Genomic DNA, 20,106 nt, shown 5'->3' with positions numbered 1-20,106 from the left:
TGAGACAGGGTTTCTCTGTATAGCCCTGGTTGTCCAGGAACTCACTTTGTAGACCAGGCTGGCCTCAAACTCAGAAATCTGCCTGCCTCTGCCTCTGCCTCTGCCTCCCAAGTGCTGGGATTAAAGGCATGCGCCACCAAGCCCCGCAACGTTTATAATTTTTTTAAAGGCAAGGTCTCACTATGTAGCCCAGGCTAGCCTATAATTAATTCTCTTATAAACCAGGATGGCCTTGAACTTAAGAGATCTACATGCCATTTTCGGTTTAAAGGCATATACCATCACTCCTACCAGGCTAGCAGATACTCCAAGACCACATTCAGTCAAGATAAAGGTGGCTCTGGGCTCACCAAGGAGAAGAGATAACCTCAGGATGTGTATCATGAGGAACTTTTGAACAAAGCTGGGAAGCAAGCATTCCCCTCAATATTTTATCAGTCTCAAGAGCTTTTCCACAGAAAGCTTCCACTTCATTGCTAGGCAACAGATGGCCTCAGATGTAGGGTGAGGAGATGTACCTCAGATATGCTCATGCCCCTAAGTCTGTTAAAGGACATCAAAATAGGGGCTTATGGGTAGACTGTCCAAAAGTGGCTTCATGTGTTTGTCACCAAAACTTGGCTCCTGAAGGAACTATGGACAATCGCAGATATCCATCACAGGGCAACTATCTAGTGAACAACACTTACAACCAGCTCAGATGCTAAATCCACACAGAGGCTAGGCCATAGTAGGGTGTGGGCCTCTCTTAGACCCCTCAAACATTGTTCACATAGTACTTTAAGTATCTAAATTTCCCAGTTTTAAACTTCAAATTTTACTATTTCTTTTTTTTTCATTCCTGCTGAGTATCTCCTAAGCTACTGTTTATTCTGAGAAAAGGAGGTATGGAGTCCAGGCTGGCCTTGTCATTATGTAGCAGAACTCTTGATTTTCCTTGCCTCCATCTCTTTAAAGTGTGAGATACAATTATAGGCTTTGGCTAGAAAAGGCCTCCACATCCTCCATTCAGTTCTTTATCAAATATAGGCTTGATATATTTATCAAATATATAGTTTGGTTTTAGCTGTGATGGGATTTATGGACCAGTGATGTAAAAACTTACAGGATCCCAAGCAAGTGATGGAAAACCGTGTACTCCCCACAATGTGGGACCAGAGCTGCCTTGGGTGTATCCGGGGTGTCCCATGGGATGTTCAGGTTCCACCAATCCAGACTGAGAACATCTGGGTGGTGGCGGTGTACGTCTTTAATCCCAGCACTCAGGAGGCAGAGGCAGGTAAAGACCTTGGAGTTCAAGGCCAGCCAGGTGTCTACAAAGCCAATTCCAAGGACAGCTAGGACTACACAGATAAACTCTGTCTGGGAGAACCAAGGCTGGTCATGGTGAAAAAGCCATCATCCTTAGGTCTTTGTGAGCTTACCTGGGGTGAGTGGCCTCAGAGACAAGCACTAACCAAATCTGAAGTGCTAGTAAGCCATCTCTGAGAGACCATCTTATGAGTGGGCCCTACTCGGGCACCAGGGGTGGCTATGCAGCTGAGTGAGACAGAAACGCCCTCCCCTGGGAAGCAGGAGTCCTCCCTAGGAGATGACTACTTGCTGCACAGCCCTGGAACCCCATGGAACTTTCTGGGAGTCAGATCACAGCGCTTCCCTTCATGGCAAGAGCACGGGGGACACGCCTGCGTGCCAGCCTCCGGTGTGTACCAACTCAGCGGAAAACACTCTGTCTGCTTCCAAAAAGATTGCTGTCAGCTAGGGAGAAAAGTTAACAGAGTATAACCCGAAGACCTGCCTGGGTGGTGGGTGGTCCGTCCGCCAGAGTGGATACCGGGCAGACAACCACAACACCCGAACGAGTTCCTGCTCCTTTGTGGAATTCTGAGGTTAAATCTTTGTCTTTGGTACCTTAAGATCTAAGGAAGAGCCCAGGATACACACAGAAGACACACAAGTTTAATGTCAAGGGAAATATTGATGCAACCATCTAAGATGGTGAAGGCATCACGTGACCGAGAACATCACATGACCGAGAGCATCATGTGTCCAGGGGCCGTCATGTGGTTCTAATGAGGTACTCAGTTGGAAAATCAGGTCATGAAAGGAACCCTGATTTGAGCAATCCAGAGTCCCAGCTCAGATCTTACCTGATGCTTCATCCCTTAAGCCCTTTGCTCATAAACAAGTATCATTAAAATGATTGAAAACCCACCAGCTCTTCAGACTCGTGTGTAAAGGGCTGGTAAGATGGCTCAGTGGGTAACGGCACTTGCCAGCAAGCCAAACAACCTGGGCTCAATCCTAGGGATCCACATCCATCGTTAAGAGAGAACTGATGATTCCCATGCTGTCCTCTGATCTTTACACATGTCCTATAGCATGAAGGCCCACACTCAAAACTAAATGTCACTTAAAAGAACAATAATAATAACAATCTGTGCGTCCATCTCCTCTGAATACTGTTCAGAAGCTCAGACCATGGACAACAAACTGTTCCTATTCCCTTTAAGATGAGGAAATTTGAGAGGAGAGAGAAGAGAGAAGAAAGCCACCCCGGCTGGTCCCCATTAAGATCCCACTTAACAAATCCCTCTCGTGAGACCTCTCATGCTTCATCTATGCCAGGCACATACTTCTTAACCAAATAAACACTACAGGTAAACAAAAATGGTTTTTAAAAAGGGGGGGGGGCTGGTGAGATGGCTCAGTGGGTAAGAGCACCCGACTGCTCTTCCGGAGTTCAAATCCCAGCAACCACATGGTGGCTCACAACCATCTGTAACAAGATCTGACTCCCTCTTCTGGAGTGTCTGAAGACAGCTACAGTGTACTTACATATAATAAATAAATAAATCTTAAAAAAAAAAAAGGGGGGGGGAGTGAATTGATTTTTAAAAGAAAATTTCCTTCCCAAGTTTTACTTCACCCCACATTCCATTCCATTAATTCTCCACCAGAGAATTAGAAAAGCTGGTGACAGAAGCCACCCAAGTCTCAAGGTCTCTGGGACATTCCTACCTTTTGTCACATCAAGTCCACTGATGCCGCCCATTTCTGCATCCCCAGGTACAGAGTGGTCAGGAACTAGCTCTCTAGCTGTTCTCTAGCTGCTCTGCAGGCACAAGGTGAAACACATCTACGTGATGATCTTTTCTCCGGTAGGTAGGCGTGGCCTTCGAAATGCTAATTTCAAAGTGCCACTCCCAGGCCTGGATTTTATAACTTGCTCTTAGGTACCTCAGCATGATGCTCTAGCCTTGCCTGCCTGCAGCTCTTTTATCATGCAGAATTCTTGTTTTGTTTTTGTTTTTTCCTTCCTTAGAGACATTACCTCTTCCAACCCCAGGGCCTTTGAGAATGTTGTTCCCCAAAGTACTCTCTTTCTGTCGCCTTTCAGGTACTTGCACAAATGTGACCTTTTCATCAGGATTTTAATCCTGACCGGTCACCCAGAATCCTCCACTGACCCACAGCCCTCTGTCATGTTAACTTCTACCACAGCCATCAATGGTGCGTTGCCAGACATGCCTGTCTGTATGCAGTATGCTGTATAGCCCCTTCCAGGCTGTAAGCTAGGGTAGGTGTCTTTCTCTCCCACAATTAAGCCTGGATGACTAGCCCTGTCTTCACATAGGGCATAAATATTTATGTCTATTAAAAATTATCAAAACAAATACCATGGGATTTGTAAAAAGTGATGGAAAGTGACCTGAATGAATGGATACTACATCCCCTGATACAGTATTTGGTTTTGTTGTCCTTAAGAGAGATCTCTGTGTAGACCAGGCTGGCCTCATACTCACAGATCCTCCTGCTTATCCCTCCCAAGTACCAAGATTAAAGGTGTGAGCCACCACGCCAGACTGATGCACTTTTTTTTTTTTTTTTTTTGGTTTTTCAAGACAGGGTTTCTCTGTGTAGCCCTGGCTGTCCTGGAACTCACTTTGAATCCGCCAGCCTCTGCCTACCAAGTGCTGGGATTAAAGGCGTGCGCCACCACGCCCCGGCTTCCTGATGCAATCTTTAAAGAGGGATGTAAAGCCTCAACTTAGCTCCGGAACACTGTTCGATGGAACCTGGTTTTCACAATGTAGATACAAACGAAGGGGCGCAGGGGCGTGCCCTTGCCAAGGATCTGCAAGGTATTGCATTCATCACCAACAGTGTACTCCATCCATAAATATCCAGTTCAGAGACATATAAACTCGGCATCCTTTCTTTAAATTCTACTTGGAATTCAGGTGTGGTACTCCATATCTGAGATTCTAGCACTCAGAATTAAGCAAGAGAAGCTAGCTCCCAGTCAGGACTACACAGTGAAATCCTGCTTTGTGCCTCAAAAAAAAAAAAAAAAAAAGAATTACATAGTAATATGCATACATGTTTCGGGATAAGGCTATAACTCAGAGGCAGAGGTACTTCCATCACATGTGCAATGCCTGAAATTCATTATCCAGCACTACGTACAAAGGTAAGTTATACTAGATTTCAAACTTCAAGTGCTTAGCCAAATACACAGATTTAATTAACCACTCTCTGGGAACCATTTGGAGATGGTCACCAAACACTTCTATAAAAATCATTCTCCAAACAATTAAATGTCTTATAAAAGAGAAAATGGCTTTTCAAAAGTTTTACTTTCATTACTGGAGAGATGGCTTGGCAGGTAGAGCCCTGGCTGCTCTTCCAGAGGATCCCAGGTTCAATTCCCAGCACCCACATGGTGGCTGGCAACTCTCTGTAGCTCCCGTTCCAGGGGATCTGACACTCTCATACAGACACACATACAGACAAAACACCAATGTGCACTAAGTAAGAATCAATAAATTATTTAAAAAAAAATTTTTTTTTTTTACTATCTAACCCCACACTCCTAGGCAAAGCAGGATCTGAGTTTGATGCCAACCTTGGCGCTGCATAAGGGAAACCTTGTCTCAAAAAATAAAACCTTTACTTTCTGACTGCATCTAGCAGATCTGTTTGCCCTACAGCTGGCAGGTTAAGCATTTACTGACGACTAAAAGTATATGTATACGACAGGAGGACAGAGCAATGTCCTTGCACACATTTGGCAGCATGACAATGATTTTTGGTTGTTTGACAAGGGGTCTCATGTAGCCCAGGCTGACCCTGAACATCCTAGAGGATAACCTTGAATTCCTGATCCTTCTTCTATCTCCCAAATTCTAGGATAACCGAGATAAGGAAACTACCATGCCTGAGGCAATCAAGACTTCAGACTTCATCCTCATAAAGGATGATGTAAATTGCTGGTCTTTAACGTTTGGATTTTTGTTAATGTGTTCTCTCTCTCTCTCTCTCTCTCTCTCTCTCTCTCTCTCTCTCTCTCTCTCTCTCTCTNTGTGTGTGTGTGTGTGTGTGTGTGTGTTGTGTGTGTGTATTGTGTTTTGTTTGAAACTGGCTATCACACTCCAAGCTTGCCACAAACTAGCTATGGAGCTGAGGATGACCTTGAACTTTTGATCCTCCTGTCTCCAGTGTCTGAGTTCTGAGAATGGCATTCAGGGCTTCTGGACAGAAGCTAAGCCCTCATGCTGGTTTTGATACCCCCACCCCCGTTCCAATTTCAGAACATCCATCTATTGCTAAACAGAGTGCCCATCTTTTAAAGATGACTTTGAGATGACTTTCATATTCAAAAGCATCCTGTTTCGTAGCAGTTCCCTTCAGCATCAAGGACAGTCCCCTGAAACCATGACGGGTCATTACTATGGCCTAGAACTAATAGCTATGGAGCATGTGTATGTATACACAGGCAAATAAAGGAGGAATGAAGGACTGGCCATACCCTCTGTGTTCCTGGTTTGGTGTTTTGTTTTAGGTCCAAGAAGTAGTGGGGGGTAGGAGGGAAGAAGTTGAATTATACACAGACCAACACTCCTATTAACTCATACCACTAATGAAGCAAAACTCTAACTAAGCAGAGAAAATGGGCCCACTCCTTGGAGCTCTGAAATGATGTGCTCTTTGATCTGCATGCTCATCTCTCCTATTTAATGTAAACTTTAAACCAAGAGCCATGAAAAGTGCTATAATTAGTAAAGCCCCTGGTGTGACCGTTTTTCTTTGTTTTTTTTTAAAGCAACCAAGCATTCACAAAGTCTTTTTTTTTTTTTTTTCTTTACTGAGACAACTTTTATTTTAGGGTTTTTGGAGATCCAAGTCTTCCCCCCACCCATATGCACCTAGAACCGAACTGTGGTGTGAGGAGCATACAGAAGAAAACCAAAACAAAGCATGTGTTTCCTTCTGCAGCTCTGTTTAGGCCTCAGCTCCAAATTATGTATGGTTCTTCTCCAAAACCTTTTGGGTTTTGTATGGGAACTCAGCACAGGCTAAGGCATGAGCACCAACTAAGCAGTCCTCAGTCTAGGTGCTGGGGACAGGGGTGGGGAGTTGGGGGAGAGCGATGTTCCTGAGGTGGGAAAACACTGGGGGAAGAGGGGAGGCTGTAAGGACCTAACAGTCCCCCAAAGACAGGGTTTTGGAAAAAATAAAATTAAGAAAGGATTTTAGCTGGAGAAGAGCTGGAGACACAGCAGGAAGAACAACCCAGGTGAAAGCAGAGAAATTATTCAGAAGGGCAGTGGATTTGAAGCGGGGAGCTGCAAGAGCGGAGGCTACAGAACACACGTAGAAGCAGCTGATGGAGGAAGATCCTTGTGGGCCCTGTGGAGACACTTGGATCTCTTCCTGTAGACACAAGGACTGTTCTGAGGCACGCAAGACAATGCACGCCACTCTGTGGACGACAGGGCAGGGCGAACTGCAGAAAGGAGGAACTGGTCACAGGAAATTAACTTAAGAGGCATTTGCAACACCCTCGAGGGGGGTTTCTGCCCAATGTGGGGCCAGCCACAGAAGACAGCGGGGTGCCTGGCCTGGCTGCCTGAGGACACCAGACCCTTCTGATCCCTTTCTAGAAGGCAAGGGAGATGGCTTTCTTTTTCTTTCTTTTTTTTTTTTTTAACAAGTACCTGCAGGGCGAGGTGCCTGAAGGTCCCGGCTCTGGCAAAAGCTGTAAAAGTAGAGAGCTGGGAGTTGCCAGTTCATAGGTTGAGGGCAGGAAAACACCCAAAGGCCGGATGCAACAGGACCCATCCCCGGGCAAGGTGTCTGCTAGGCTGTGGCACCTTAGAGCAGCTGGTCCACTGGTGTGAGAGATAAAAGGTCCAGAGGCACACAACACAACCGGAAGCCCAGAGCATCACAGCCCTCCCTGTTCTGGAACACTGGTTCCTTTTCTCTCCCCAGGACTCCGGGCCCTGTCTCCAGTCTGAGTGAGGCACACTGAGCTGTGGTAAAGGAAAACAAGGGCTTACTCGAACCCAGTGATATTTGTGTCCCCTGACACTTCTAGACATTTCCATCTTGGGGTCCCACACAAAGAACCACTTCCTCTCTGCTCTCCATCCCTGGGCCCCTTCCTCGTTCCAATCCTGTCTTGCTACAGGATAGCCCACCCTCCTCTCTAGAGGAGGCCTCTGAGCCAAAGGCTTGGCTCAGGAAAACTGCCCTTGAATAAAAGATAGACGATTATGTAAGAATTTTACAAAAATCTGAGAAACAAAACGGAGAGAGACAGTGAGTGCCCAAAAGCATCAAGCAAGTAGGGGCTAGTTCAAACACTTAAAAAAAAAAAAGTTATGTACTCCACATAACTTACAAAATGAGGGAGACCTGGCAGAAGGATGGCTGAAATCGTGATGGTAAAGCTGAGGCATCTATTGAGGTAGCTTCCTGTCGGTGAATCAAGGTTGTTTTAGAAGCAGATGAGTCCTGGGACTGACTTACTAACAGGGTTGTTCAAATCTACTTAACAGTCCGGGCGGGCAGGCAACCATTGCTCCACCCTCAAACTGTCTGTGATACTTTGAACCTGCCAACCAAGCTCCCTTACAGGCATGTAATAAAGAGCTTACCTGCTGCTGTATGGAATTTCTCCACACAGAATACATGCGATATGGAGTGTAACCCCGCACCTCCATCCACTCCAACCCCCTCTTGGTAGTACCAGTGATCTAGTCAAGGGCTCTGGGCATTCTCAGCAGGGCAGAGCTGGGTCCTAAGCCCACCAGCATCTCTTGTCCCTGTTGCTTAAAGGCTATAAAGACCAATCCCTTTGAAGAGTAAGCCCTGAGCTTGGCTCCTGTCTTCCTCCTCAAGCCCATCCCCAGGTGAACCCCATTAAGAGGGACCTGCTTGTCATGTCTGTCTGCTCCCCACACTGGAAGCAAAAGCTGCAGTCCCCACCCCATCCCCAGTGAGAGAAACTTGTAGGTAAATTCAGCTAAAGGTAAAGGAACCAAGGATACAAAATTCTGGAAAGGAAATCTGGAGTGGGATAACCACAAAGCTTCCTGAACTCAAAAATATGCCACTCTATAAAATATACCATTTATAGGTTTTTTGACTTTCTGGAACATCCATTTCATCCTTTCCAACAATGCTGGGAGGTTGAAAAGGCATGGATAACCGCATCCCCATCAGTAGCAGCGCAGCCAATGGGCTTTGTGTTTGTTTACCTCCTTCCCTCCACCCTTCAAATTCAAGCAGAGGATTACTTCCAAAGGGGCCTGACCTTATTTTAAAACGCCACTACAGAAAGAGACACCCATGGTAAATATTAAATGCTAAGTCCTCAAAGCCAAGCTTCTTCCAAGCCAGCATCTGTTTTTAGTGCTGGCCTCGAGTTAGGAATCAGGGGTCAGGATGGGCCTAGCTGTAAACCCCTGGTGTTCTGAGTGTAAACTTAAGAATTTGTGCTAACCCTCTTCACCATCAGAGGCTGACACTTAGCCTAGAAAGCTAAGGGGGTGGGGGGGGGGGAAGAGGGTGTAAAAGCAACTCAACTACCAGCCTATCAACCGCTTTTGTAACAATTCTTCCCCAGTCTTGGTAAGGGGGGGGAGGGTAAAAAGGATGAAATACCAAGCAAGCTCAGGGGAAAAACAAATAGAGCATTTAAAAGCTTTATCTAATTACCCCCACGGAGACTTTTTCTCTTCAGTCTGGCTGTCTGACAAAACCAGTGGGGGATTTCATTCTCCCTCCCCACCCGGTAAGCTGGTGAGTTCCTCCGCCTCCGGGAGCCCTCAGGTGAATCGCCACAGAAGCAGCCAGTCCATAGGCCCTGGCCTCCACGGAGGTTTTTCAAATTCTCTCAGCATTAGTTGCCTGATTCACACAGAACAAACAGTCTCCGCCCTCCCACTGCTTTTGTCTGAAGCACCTATTCACAAGCAGTCACCTTTTCTGATGGGCAGACAGACGGGTAACCTGCAGCCTGCAGGCTCATGGAACCAGGGATGCTAGATCACAGCTCCCTGGACCCCCTCCTCCCTCCCTTCCTCCTCCCTCCCCACCTCCCTCCCTCTTCTTCAGCGGCCAACGAGCAGGGTGAAATCTCCAGGCATGCTCAGCTGCCCTTCAGACCTTGTTGGGCACCCAAGGGACGTGACAAGAGAGACCTTGAGAAAAGCTGGGCTGAAGACACAGCCCAAGGAGAGACTAACTGCTAACTAGGAAAAGCTCCTCCCCATCTTCCTCATTCTTCTACCTCTACAGTAAAGAAAACACCAGCAGCCAGGTTTCCCTTCCTTGGTCCGCTTGCCATGTGGGAGTGGGGGAAGTTAAAAGTAAATGATGCATTTCAGAAAGCACATCTTATACTTCCCTCCGGGTTCAGATGGTACACCTTTTACCTCGGATCTACCCCCATCCCCCCAACCTTGGGCATGGACACCATTCTCCGACCCCTGCATGCATTTCAAAGAGGTACTTGCTTGTTCCTACCTTAGAAGCACAATCTAAATCTAAAAAATTGAGAGAGAGAAAAAAAAAAAGGAGAGAGAGAAAGCCTGTCTATCAATCTCTTAATTACATTTGAATATAAAAAATATGACTCAACGAGGCCTGCTTGATAGGTCAGGAAAACACACATAACCTTGAGGCAGGGAAGCTGCCAGCTTTGCAGCAGGCCTGCCACCCCACAGAAGCGAGGGTTTCCAGCCACCAGCTCAGCCCAACTTGCATCGTTCATCATGAAAAACTTCAAAAACCTTGAAACACTAAGACAACACACAAGCCATAATACTTTTGCCTTCTAACATCTGATCAGTCCTTCCAAATATATTCTAAACCTAGAGTATTTAAAAAAACAAAACAAACAAACAAACAAACAACAACAACAACAACAACAAAAACAGGTTATCTATGAGCTGGGTTGAACAGACAGAGCCAGAGAAGTAGGACCAGGAACAGCCACATCCACAATCTAATCTAGGAGGAAAGGAAGCCATTGTCCCCTCATCAGGAGGGACTATACTGTAGTTACTATTGATACTCTATTGCACTTCTATCGTTTGAATGCAAACGTTTAATAAAATACAATGGCAAAAAAAAAAAAACTCTGTGTGAATTTCGTAGAATCTTCAAAACAAATATAAAAATCCTTTATTAACGCAAAAGCAGGTGAGGCTATACATCGTGAATAACAAGAGGGAAGTTCAACCTCTTCAAAGACAAGAAAGGCACCCCAGACAAGCTGCCATTTGACACCACAGCAAGGAGTCAAGAGACTACTGAGAGAATACTGAACTTCAATTAAAGACACTTACAAAAGAAAGATTATTTGAATATAATAACAAAAACAAGGGCCAACTTTAACATCCTACCTTCCTAGATCAAAGAACATGGAAGATTCAGAAATTAATTAAACCTAGTAAATAATGTAAAACAGGGAAGGACTCCCTTTCAAAAAAGCTTCAGTTAATTTTAGCATCCTTCTGTTTAGCTGCTTAGCAACCCTTATCCTATGACCTTCTAAGCACCACCTACTTTTCAGAAGGGATAATGAATAGAAACATCAAAAGGACCCACTTCTAACTGCTTCTAGAGAGCCTGTTTAACCAATTTCTGTAAAAGTTTATATTAACTATGTCATGCAAACCCCTAAGAGGATGGAATATTTTTTTTTTCAACTTCATTAACCAGGAAATGTACTTAGCTGAAGCTGATAAGTGATGTTAGCGAGTGGGCCACACAATGGCAAGAAAGACTTCCAAACTGACCTAGGAAGTGAACCAATACAGCAGGAGGGGTTAAAACAGAAAAGTGAAACAAACAACACACAAACACAACAACAAAAAGCAACCCAGAAGCTGCTTGCTACCAGCTGCTCCCTAGTGCCTGCCTGACTTAGGGGCAGATCAGCAATAAACAGCTGTCGGTCAGAGAAGGACTAACACACTTCATTCCCCTCCCCTTCCTACCTGTCCTGGATGCAAATAAGCTCTCTCAGCTGGTTCTGCCTGAAGAAATATAAAATAAAGGCCCCCTTCCATCAAAAGGTCACTTGCTCAATGATGTAAATGGCTAGGAATGGATGCACCACCTGTAACCAGCCGAGTCAGACAAATGCTACCCATCACATCCATGGCAAGGGTTACACTGTCTGAGTTTCTGATGAGGAATAAAGCGGTATCCAGGGAAACCGCCGAGAATAATATCCCATGTACCACTGAGCATCAACAGCATTTCTTAAGCGAGTAAAGCATTTCTTAAAAAAAACAAAAAAACATGCTGAAAAGACAGCTTACCATAAAAACACATTGTAAGACGGAGACAATGCAACTTAACCCAAAAACAAACGGAGGAAGGGAAAATAATTAAAATCAAAAGTAATTAAATAATTAAATCAAAGTACTTCTCTCTCCTTTTCTCCTGTAAAAATTGGTTTTTTTTTCACACATTTAAAACTTGATTAGAGCCATTCAAATGTTTAATTCAGTGTAACCAAATACATCAAAGCAAGACCCATCAGTAGATACCCCAATGGGCAGAGGTAAAAACAAACAAACAAACACAAACAGCAACTCTAAACCTCTAAAACGAGTCCATCCTTGCACGTGTTTGAAGAGTATACTGAACTCTTTCCGCAAAAACTCTATGGATTCTTTTAGGGTGTACAGACTTTTCTTAGGAGTTTTAACCAAGACCTTAGCCTCCAACTCAGACTTCCGGGTTAACTCACAAACTATACCTGCCTGCTCAAGAAAGCATCAAACCTAGAGGATGTTAAAAGCCATCAACACATTCTTTCCGTGGCTGTTCTCATTTCTCCACCTTCCACTCCAATTATCTGTTGCACAACCACTCGCACGCAGACACAGACCACCATATTATCTGTAAAAGGAATCTCACAACCAAGGGATGGATGCACAAGCAACAAGTGAGCCTTTGCAGAATCATTTGCAAGAATACTTTGCCAGCTCCCAACATCTTTATTCAACAAACTTTCTTCCCATAGGCTTTTAACAAGGATATGCTTTGCTCTAAACTCTAAAACAAGACCGAGCGTTGAGCAGTCTAACGATGGAAAACTGAGGGTAAGGTTTTCGCCACCCCGACAAAAGTTGCTTTTTATTCACCCTTGTATCGGTCTCCTCCACCACCACCACTACCAGCATCCCCCAAAGAAGAAAATCTCCTCCGAAATGCCCCGAATGAGTGCTGCTGCTGGCTCTGAAGCCGTGTAGAATTTCGTAATGGAATGTGAACTGCTCGTCCGGATCTGGGCTCACGTTCTATCTCTTAACCAGTAAGGAGCGAGGGAGGGCAAATCTGCTGAGCAAGGAAAAATAACTTTCCTCCTCTTTTATAACCCATCACGGATGCACCGCGGACGAGGGCAGCTAGCAACACGCGGCGCCTGTCAAGCGGTCGAGCCCGAGCCCAGTGGGGTCCCCACGCCCCTAGACCTCGGCCGGCTGCCCGCAGGCATCATAGCCGCGCCCCGCACTCACCACGGGCCAGAGAGTGGGTCACATCCTCGATGCGACCCTAGCCCTGTACAGAAAACACACCGCCTCCCAGGGAGGGGGCCGGCGACGGGAAGGACCTCCCCTGCTCCTTAGCAACCATTAAGGTCGCAGTTTCCTAAGAGACCGCGAACGGGGAGGGGGCGCGGGGAGCTGGGCCTGATGGGGGGGGCCCGTGCCTCTCGAAGTCGTCGGTGCCCCCTCCCCCCGGGGGACACCGGCTTCCCCCAACCCCCTCTTTCGTCTGGGCAGGCCAGGGTGTGAGGAGAAAGCGAAGTCTCAGAACTCCAGAAAAATTGGTCCAGCGGGTGGCGGACAAAAGTTTCCAAGCGCGCTCCACAGCTGGGCGGTGGGGCGGGCGCCGGCCCCGCCTCGGATGCTCCGGGCCTCCTTCCTGTGCTCGTGACGGCGCCGGGCGCGAGCCCCCCCTCCGCGATGCAGGCTCGCCCCACGCCGGGGGCTCCCCCAAAGCTCGTACCCAGCCAGTCTCAGAGTCACCAACAATACCCGTCGGCGCGGCCCGGGTCGCCGCCTCCCCTCCTCCCCAGGGACGGTGGTCGCTCACAGCCCCGCCGCCAGCCGGGAACCCGCAGAGGGCTCGGGGCTGCCTGCCGCCCCTCCCGGTCGGCGCCGTCCGCCCGGGAGGATCAAAGTCCGCAGAGCAGGGCGCGGCGGATGCTCCCACCGTGCAGCCCCGAACGCACGGCCCCCGTGCCTGCACCCCGGGTGGGCACCCCCGGATACCTTGCGGCGGCGGACTGGCTCCGTCATCTCCGTGCTTCCCGACCCGAGAGGGACTAGAAAGTATGTAGGAGAAAAGTTTCCCCTCCCACATGGGGGGAGGATGTCGGGGGAGAGAGGGCGGAAGATGGAGAGCAGCGCTGGGAAGATGTTTCTGGCCCGCGGTGCGCGCACCATCCGAGTCCCGGCAGGGCTGGTTAAAAATAAACTCGGCGGCGCGGGTCGGGCCGGATTCCTGCGCTCGGACGGCTAATATGGATGCGCATCAGGTCCTGCTGGCGGGGCGCTGCGGCGGCTCGCGCTGGGAGCTGGTTGGCAGAGCCGGCAGCTCGGGAAGGGGAAAGGAGCGGAGGAAGGGGAGGAGGAGGAGGAGGAGCGGCCGGGCGCGCAGCCCGAGGGGAGAGGGCTGCCCAGCTCATCCCGGCTCCCCTACCCCACAGCCCCAACCGAGCGCATGCTGCCAGGCGTGGGGTGCGCGGGTCCTTTCAGCCAAACGCCGAGTTTCAGAAGTACACCGCGCTCTGCACACTTCACCCTCCCCATCCCCAAAAAGTTCTTTAAAAGGTCGCTCCCGCAATGACCCGGGCATCACGCAACCACCGGAGAGCCGCTAGCGGGGGACCCGGGACGCGTACTTACGGCCCGGCAGGGTGCTGGGCTCCCAGGCATGATGCGGTGAGGACCGGTGGGCTTCGGGGAGAGAACGAGGAGAGATGCAAACTTGTTCCGGAAAAGGAATCAAAATGGCGTTTCTGGATGTGCAAAGTTCATCAACTCCGCAGTCACTTCCCCTCCTCCTCTTCTCCCATAGGGAGGGAGGTGGGCGAGGAGCTGGCGACCCCGTTGCCCTAGCCGTCTTCCCGGCCCCCGCCTCGGCCCCCCGCCCCGCTTCCTCACCCGCACGCTCGGAGACTCGCTCTCCCCCTCTCACCCTGATAAGTAGACACATCACGTGTTGCTCCTGCGAGTCTCCTGGGGACGTGTTACAGAGCTGCCGCAGCAGCCGCGGCTGAACGAGCTGGGGGAGTCGGGAGGACCGCGGTACCCGGCTGTCCCTGTCGTCACCCCCGCCCCAGTTTTAGCTAGGCAACCGCAGTTGCCACTATCCCGGGATGAGTGGAGGTGGAGTTCCCACCTCACCCCCTACAGCAGCCCCAAGTTTGCCCCACGCCCTCCCTAGGCGCCCGGGGCCAGGGGCGGGCCCGGCAGCCGGAGGGGAAGGGTCTCGGCTGCTACAGCTGAGCGCAATTCCGACCCACCCGGCGTTCACTGGTGGCCACTATCTCCAGCCACCGCGCCCCCTCCCCTCCAGCCCCTCACTGCCAGTGGCTCTCAGCCCGCGGCTTTCCATCACTTTACAACACAGTTTGTTTCACTATTTTAACAGAGGCAGAGATGCAGAGAGGAGCTTGGGGGGGACGCCTAGGAGGCCCTAGAGAGGGTAGTGTGGTGACGGTGGACCCCAGATCCAGTGCCGCTCCCCTGAATCTGAAAGCGATGTCCCAACCGCACAGTTCCTTCTGTACGCGGTCCTCGCCCTGCATCCAGGTGGGGCGAGTTAGAGGATGGGGCCGGAGATTAAAGAGCAGGCGCTTCACCCCGCCCCCAACCTCTTGCAGTTTCTCTCCCAGGTTGGTCCTTCCCACCAGCGCAGCGACTTAGGAGAGGGCTTCTCATCTCTAACAAACGCAAGGGCCCTAGACTTTTATCATTTTGCCTTCTCTCCCACTCTACACGTGATGCTTCAGCGGAGGCTGCCTGCCCGCGAGGGGCCTAAGGATGGCGTCTACCGCCACCTTGTCCCCACCCCGCGACGGAATGGCTGGTGCTGTGTCATCCACGTCTCCCTTCAAGGCGTCAGGGAAGCCACATTACAATATCTCTTTCTCTCAGAGGGCTCCTGTTTCAACTGTGAAAAGCATGGGTCCTCTTGCGAATTTCTCTCCATCCCCGGGACGCCGTGAAGCCACCACACTGCCTTGGCCCAAGTTATCACAGAGCCCAGGGAAACCAGGCCTCAGCTGTGCTTCCTCCGTAGAGCAGCTGACATGTTTCCAACCTCCAACCAGTAAGCTGGTTTCTACTTAGGTTCCAAAAGGGACGTGTTCTCGGTTTTGGATACATCTTCAGAATAGTTACCTTCACACACACACACACACACACACACCAATTCTGAAGATAAAAAGCACAGAAAATAGGACTATAGAGTTATGTATTTGGGACTACTTAGTTGATGTTATACATGCAGAAAGCTTGCTACACGCTATTTGCTATGACCTTTGCCCTGGCTCCACCCCGTGGGCTCCTCTTGGAATTCCTGTACACCCTACAGTTGTAAAGCTTATTATGGGCTTTAATTTGAAGTCTCCCTTCGAATGCACTCAAGTTTGGGGGGGGGGGGGTGGAGAAAGACTGACAACAGAAGTGTCTATCTGGGGATAGAATGAACAAATGAAGCCTGGCCAAGATAGAATTCTCTAGAACTTAAGAAAAACAGTTGGACCATTACCCCCCTCCCTGACTTGAGATAAGTAGGCTAAACCACAGACTGGGAGGGAACTATTTGACTTCCAATCATCAAAAATAAGTTTTCAGAACCTGTTACATTTCCCAGGGTCTACTGTTTACTGAGCAAAACTCTATCTGGTGAAACTTTTAGCAGTGACATTTTTTTTTCCCCCTTTCTCCCCATAAAGTCCCCAGGCTGGCCTTGAACTCATTAGCTGAGGATAACCTTGAACTTATGACCCTAGTATCATTGTGCCACATTTGTGATATGCCAGTGTGGGCTTCGTGCTAGGAAAATGCACTAATAGCCTTAGCAATTCCATCTTCCTTCCTTCCTTTCTTCCTTTCTTTCTTTCTTTCTTTCTTTCTCTCTCTCTCTTTCTTTCTTTCTTTTTTTTTCTTTTTGGTTTTGTTTTTTTGAGACAGGGTCTTACTCTGTAGCTTTGGCTGTCCTAGAACTCACTATGGAGACCAGGCTGACCCAGAACGCACAGAGATCTACCTGCTTCTGCCTCCCAAGGGTTGGGATTAAAGGTGTGTGCACCACTGTCTATGCCTCGTGCCACTTCCATCCTGTCTCCCAAGTGCTATCAAACGTCATATTGAGGACTTGTCTGCTGAGAAGGTGATGGACTGGTTTTAAAACAAAAGTTTACAAGGTCATCGCAGAAATTCTTATTCTTGGGCTTCCAATTCATAAGCTGTCCGAACGAGGAGGGTCCAAAAGCCACTACCTGTTTGCTTGTCTCTTGGTGTTTGTTTCACGGTATTTTGCTTGACACTGGCTCTTGTAGACCAGGCTAACCTCATACTCACCATCCTTCTGTCTTCACTTCCCAAGTGCTCAGATTATAAGCTCGGGTCACCCAGCTGGACCACGAACAGCACTGATATCCAAGTTGGAGTTTTACTTGCAGTTTAGTTTGTTCCGTAAAATACTTTCAAATATCCAAAGTTCCATGGACTCTCACGGTAAATCACCACCAGTTTTACCTTTAGGGTTATTTTATTTTATTTTATTTTATTTTATTTTATTTTATTTTATTTTTATTCTAATGGGGCTTAGTAGCTCATGCCTGCAATCCCAGTGAGTTCCAGGCCAGCCTGGGCTATCGTGTAAGAACCTATCTCAAATCACAATAAAACACAATAAGCTACTAAAAAGAATTGGATTCTAATAATTGTTCATACCTAGCTAATTAATAAATTTGAAAGCCAAAGCTCCCATTCAAAGGTTTGTTCAAATGTTGATATCTTTTATACAGCAAATATTTACCAAATACCTAATTAAAAAAAAAAAAAGGAAGAATGAGGTTATCAAACCATGAAGAGATGCTACTACACAGCCACTAAAATGGCACTAACCAAAAAGTCAGCCAATAAGTAAATATTGGCAAGGAAATTGAATCACCACAGGACCCAGAAGTTTTATACTAAAAAGTCATATACTAAAAAATGAAAATACGCTGGGCGTGGTGGCGCACGCCTTTAATCCCAGCACTTGGGAGGCAGAGGCAGGTGGATTTCTAAGTTCGAGGCCAGCCTGGGATACCCAGGGCTTCCCAGGAAATCCAGGGCTACACAGACCCACACAAACAAAAAAAAAAAAAAAAAAAGAATACGAAGGTTGTTGAGATGGATCCAAACGCTCACAGTGGAGGGGGAGAACCCACTACACAAAATTATCCTCTGGCCTCTACCTGGGCACCAAAGTACATGCATCCATGCCTGCACATATATGAATACACACACACACACACACACACACACACACACACACACAAAACAAGTGGAAGTTAGCCAGCCATGATGGCACACCCTTTTAATCCCTGTGCTCAAAAGCAGAGGCGGAATTATTACTACGAGTTCAAAGACAGCTAGAGCTATCTATACAGGCCTATCTCAAAACAAAAACAGACTAGCAAAAACAGGAGGACTGAGAGGTGGCTTAGTGTTTAAGAGCATCAGCTGTTCTTCCAGAGGACCAGATGTCAGTTCCCAGCACCCACATGAGGTAGCTCACACACAAGTGTTTATAACTCTAGCACCAGGAGCTCTGATGTCCTCTTCTGGCTTCTGAGGGTACCAGCATAAGACATACATATAGACACACAGACACATCAAAAGCCAACAAAAAGAGCAATTGGTTGATATATATATCACAAAACAAAACAAGAAGAGATAAAAGCAGTGTTGCAGCATACTATCATACTATGGATACTATGGATACTATGGGCCTTGTCCTGTTAATCTGATAGTTAAGGTTCTAGGATGGATGGATTAAAACATGGACAGGAATTGAAGGTGATGGGGCATAGTTAAGTGAGATTACAACATAGAATTTTTCAGTATCAGTACCCAAGTTGGGGAGCAAAGGGAATCTCTTAGAGAAAGAAAAAGAACTGTCAGAAAAACATCTAATAGAGTTGGGGAAATGGAGAAAATGGAGATAGGGAAATCAGGACTAGGCATGTGCCTGAGGTAAATAAGAGGAAAAAAAAATGAGGAGAGGTGGGAGCCTATTTGATATAGACGGTGACAGAGTAGGTGACCCTGAGACCTGAGGTAGACATGAATGGGATATTTCCTTCTGAGTGGATAATGAAGGACATTGGGAAGGCTGCCTGGATGAGGGGGTAATAATCTCCTGACTCTCAAGAGACTGGTAGGTGTCTCCCAGGCAGAGAGGAGGAGCCGGGCACACCAGACAGAGAAGTCTGGGAGCAGCCAGCACAAGGGCACGGAGCCACAACACAAGGTCAGTCCCCTGAACTTCAAACACCTCCCTCAGTGACAGCAGCTTGGGAGGGGGGAGAGGGGAGGAGGGAGGCTGAAAGAGATGGGGTTGGGGCAGCAGCCAGGGGGGGGGGCCCTGCAAACCACTAAGCATACTTGGACTTCATCCAAGAAAGAGCATACTGAGGAGGACAGCCAGCTTCCCTCATGGTACTGTGGAGCATGGTCTGGAAGATGACAAGACGAGACAGGAACACTCATTAAGAGTTAGTCAAAGAGTTCAACTCTGAGAGAGTGAAAAAACTCAGCTACTGTTGCTGAGGTAGAGGGGGGGGGGAAAGTGATCCAAGACATTAGGCCACTAGCTGGGCATGGTGACTGACTGGTACACTCTTGGGACCCTCAGAGGTCACAGCATGGGGGTTGTTGAGTACAAGGGAGGGATATACAGTGAGACCCTCTCTCAAGAAAGAAGAAAACAATAGGCCGTAGAATGAAGAGAACCGGGCCAGCTGAATATGGGAGAGAGGCGGTGAAAGAAATTGTAGAGCAGTGACCAAGAAGTGTGATGTTTAAAGAAGGGAGGTCACTTCAGCCATGTTAAGGTCATCTGTGTCCCTGCAGGAAATGGGGGCAGAAACAATACAAAGACAGGAGGGGAGAGGGGAGCAGGCAGAATCTGGTAGCTTTGGTCCCTTGATTGTGACTAATGGAGATTCAGAGTCAGCTCACTAGGGCCATGAATGTGGGGGAAGGTATACACGGAAAAAGATGCAGAGCTGGGTTCAGCACAAAGGCCTAGAGAGAGAGACCATAGAAAGCCAGCAGACCCAAAGGAGGGGGGGTGATATGTCTGAAATTAGGAGAAGGGAGTGGGGGCCCCAAGAAGGCCCTCCCCCTTTCCTCTCACGCAGATGGGCCAAGGAAGTGGAAGCTTCTAAAGGAAGCAGTGGTCAACCCTAAGCCAGAGAGCCATTGAGGCTAGTAACTGGGAAAGGGCAAGCGCTGAGAAACAAGACTGGCTGGGGTACCCTTCTAGCAAGGACTAGGGAGTAAGGGGTTAAGGAAGAGAAGGGAGTGAAGGCCAGGAGCTCTGCTGAAAAGGAAGAGAAAGGAAAAGGGCAACTCTCAAAACAGCAGCTACCACTTACTGGACACAGTCTGTGCCAGACGCTAGTCCAAGGGTGAGCTTCCAGCTACGATCTTGCTTCATCCCCTCTGCGCCCTGGTCAGGTAGGTGCTATCACCTTGCCTACTTTTTTTTTTTTTTTTTTTT

The 20,106-nt window shown here is 48.1% G+C and overlaps 1 protein-coding gene across 5 annotated transcripts in view; it reads right to left on the bottom strand.

The window, feature by feature from the left end:
* Positions 1–14,689, bottom strand: part of Rreb1 (ras responsive element binding protein 1) — a 124,321-nt gene extending 109,632 nt beyond the window's left edge. For 3 of the 5 annotated variants that reach the window (XM_021215469.2, XM_029547658.1, XM_021215470.2), the window contains exon 1: positions 14,226–14,531. The gene's annotated coding sequence lies outside the window, so the exon portion shown is untranslated. Of the gene's footprint in view, positions 1–13,589; positions 13,844–14,225 lie in introns of those variants that run through there. The other 2 variants (XM_029547657.1, XM_029547656.1) reach the window with 2 other exon arrangements.
* Positions 14,690–20,106: the final 5,417 nt, after the last annotated feature.

The sequence above is a fragment of the Mus pahari genome, chromosome 16 (genome assembly GCF_900095145.1).
Source record: "Mus pahari chromosome 16, PAHARI_EIJ_v1.1, whole genome shotgun sequence".
Classification (NCBI taxonomy): domain Eukaryota; kingdom Metazoa; phylum Chordata; class Mammalia; order Rodentia; family Muridae; genus Mus; species Mus pahari.
This window is presented reverse-complemented; position numbering and strand designations above follow the sequence as displayed.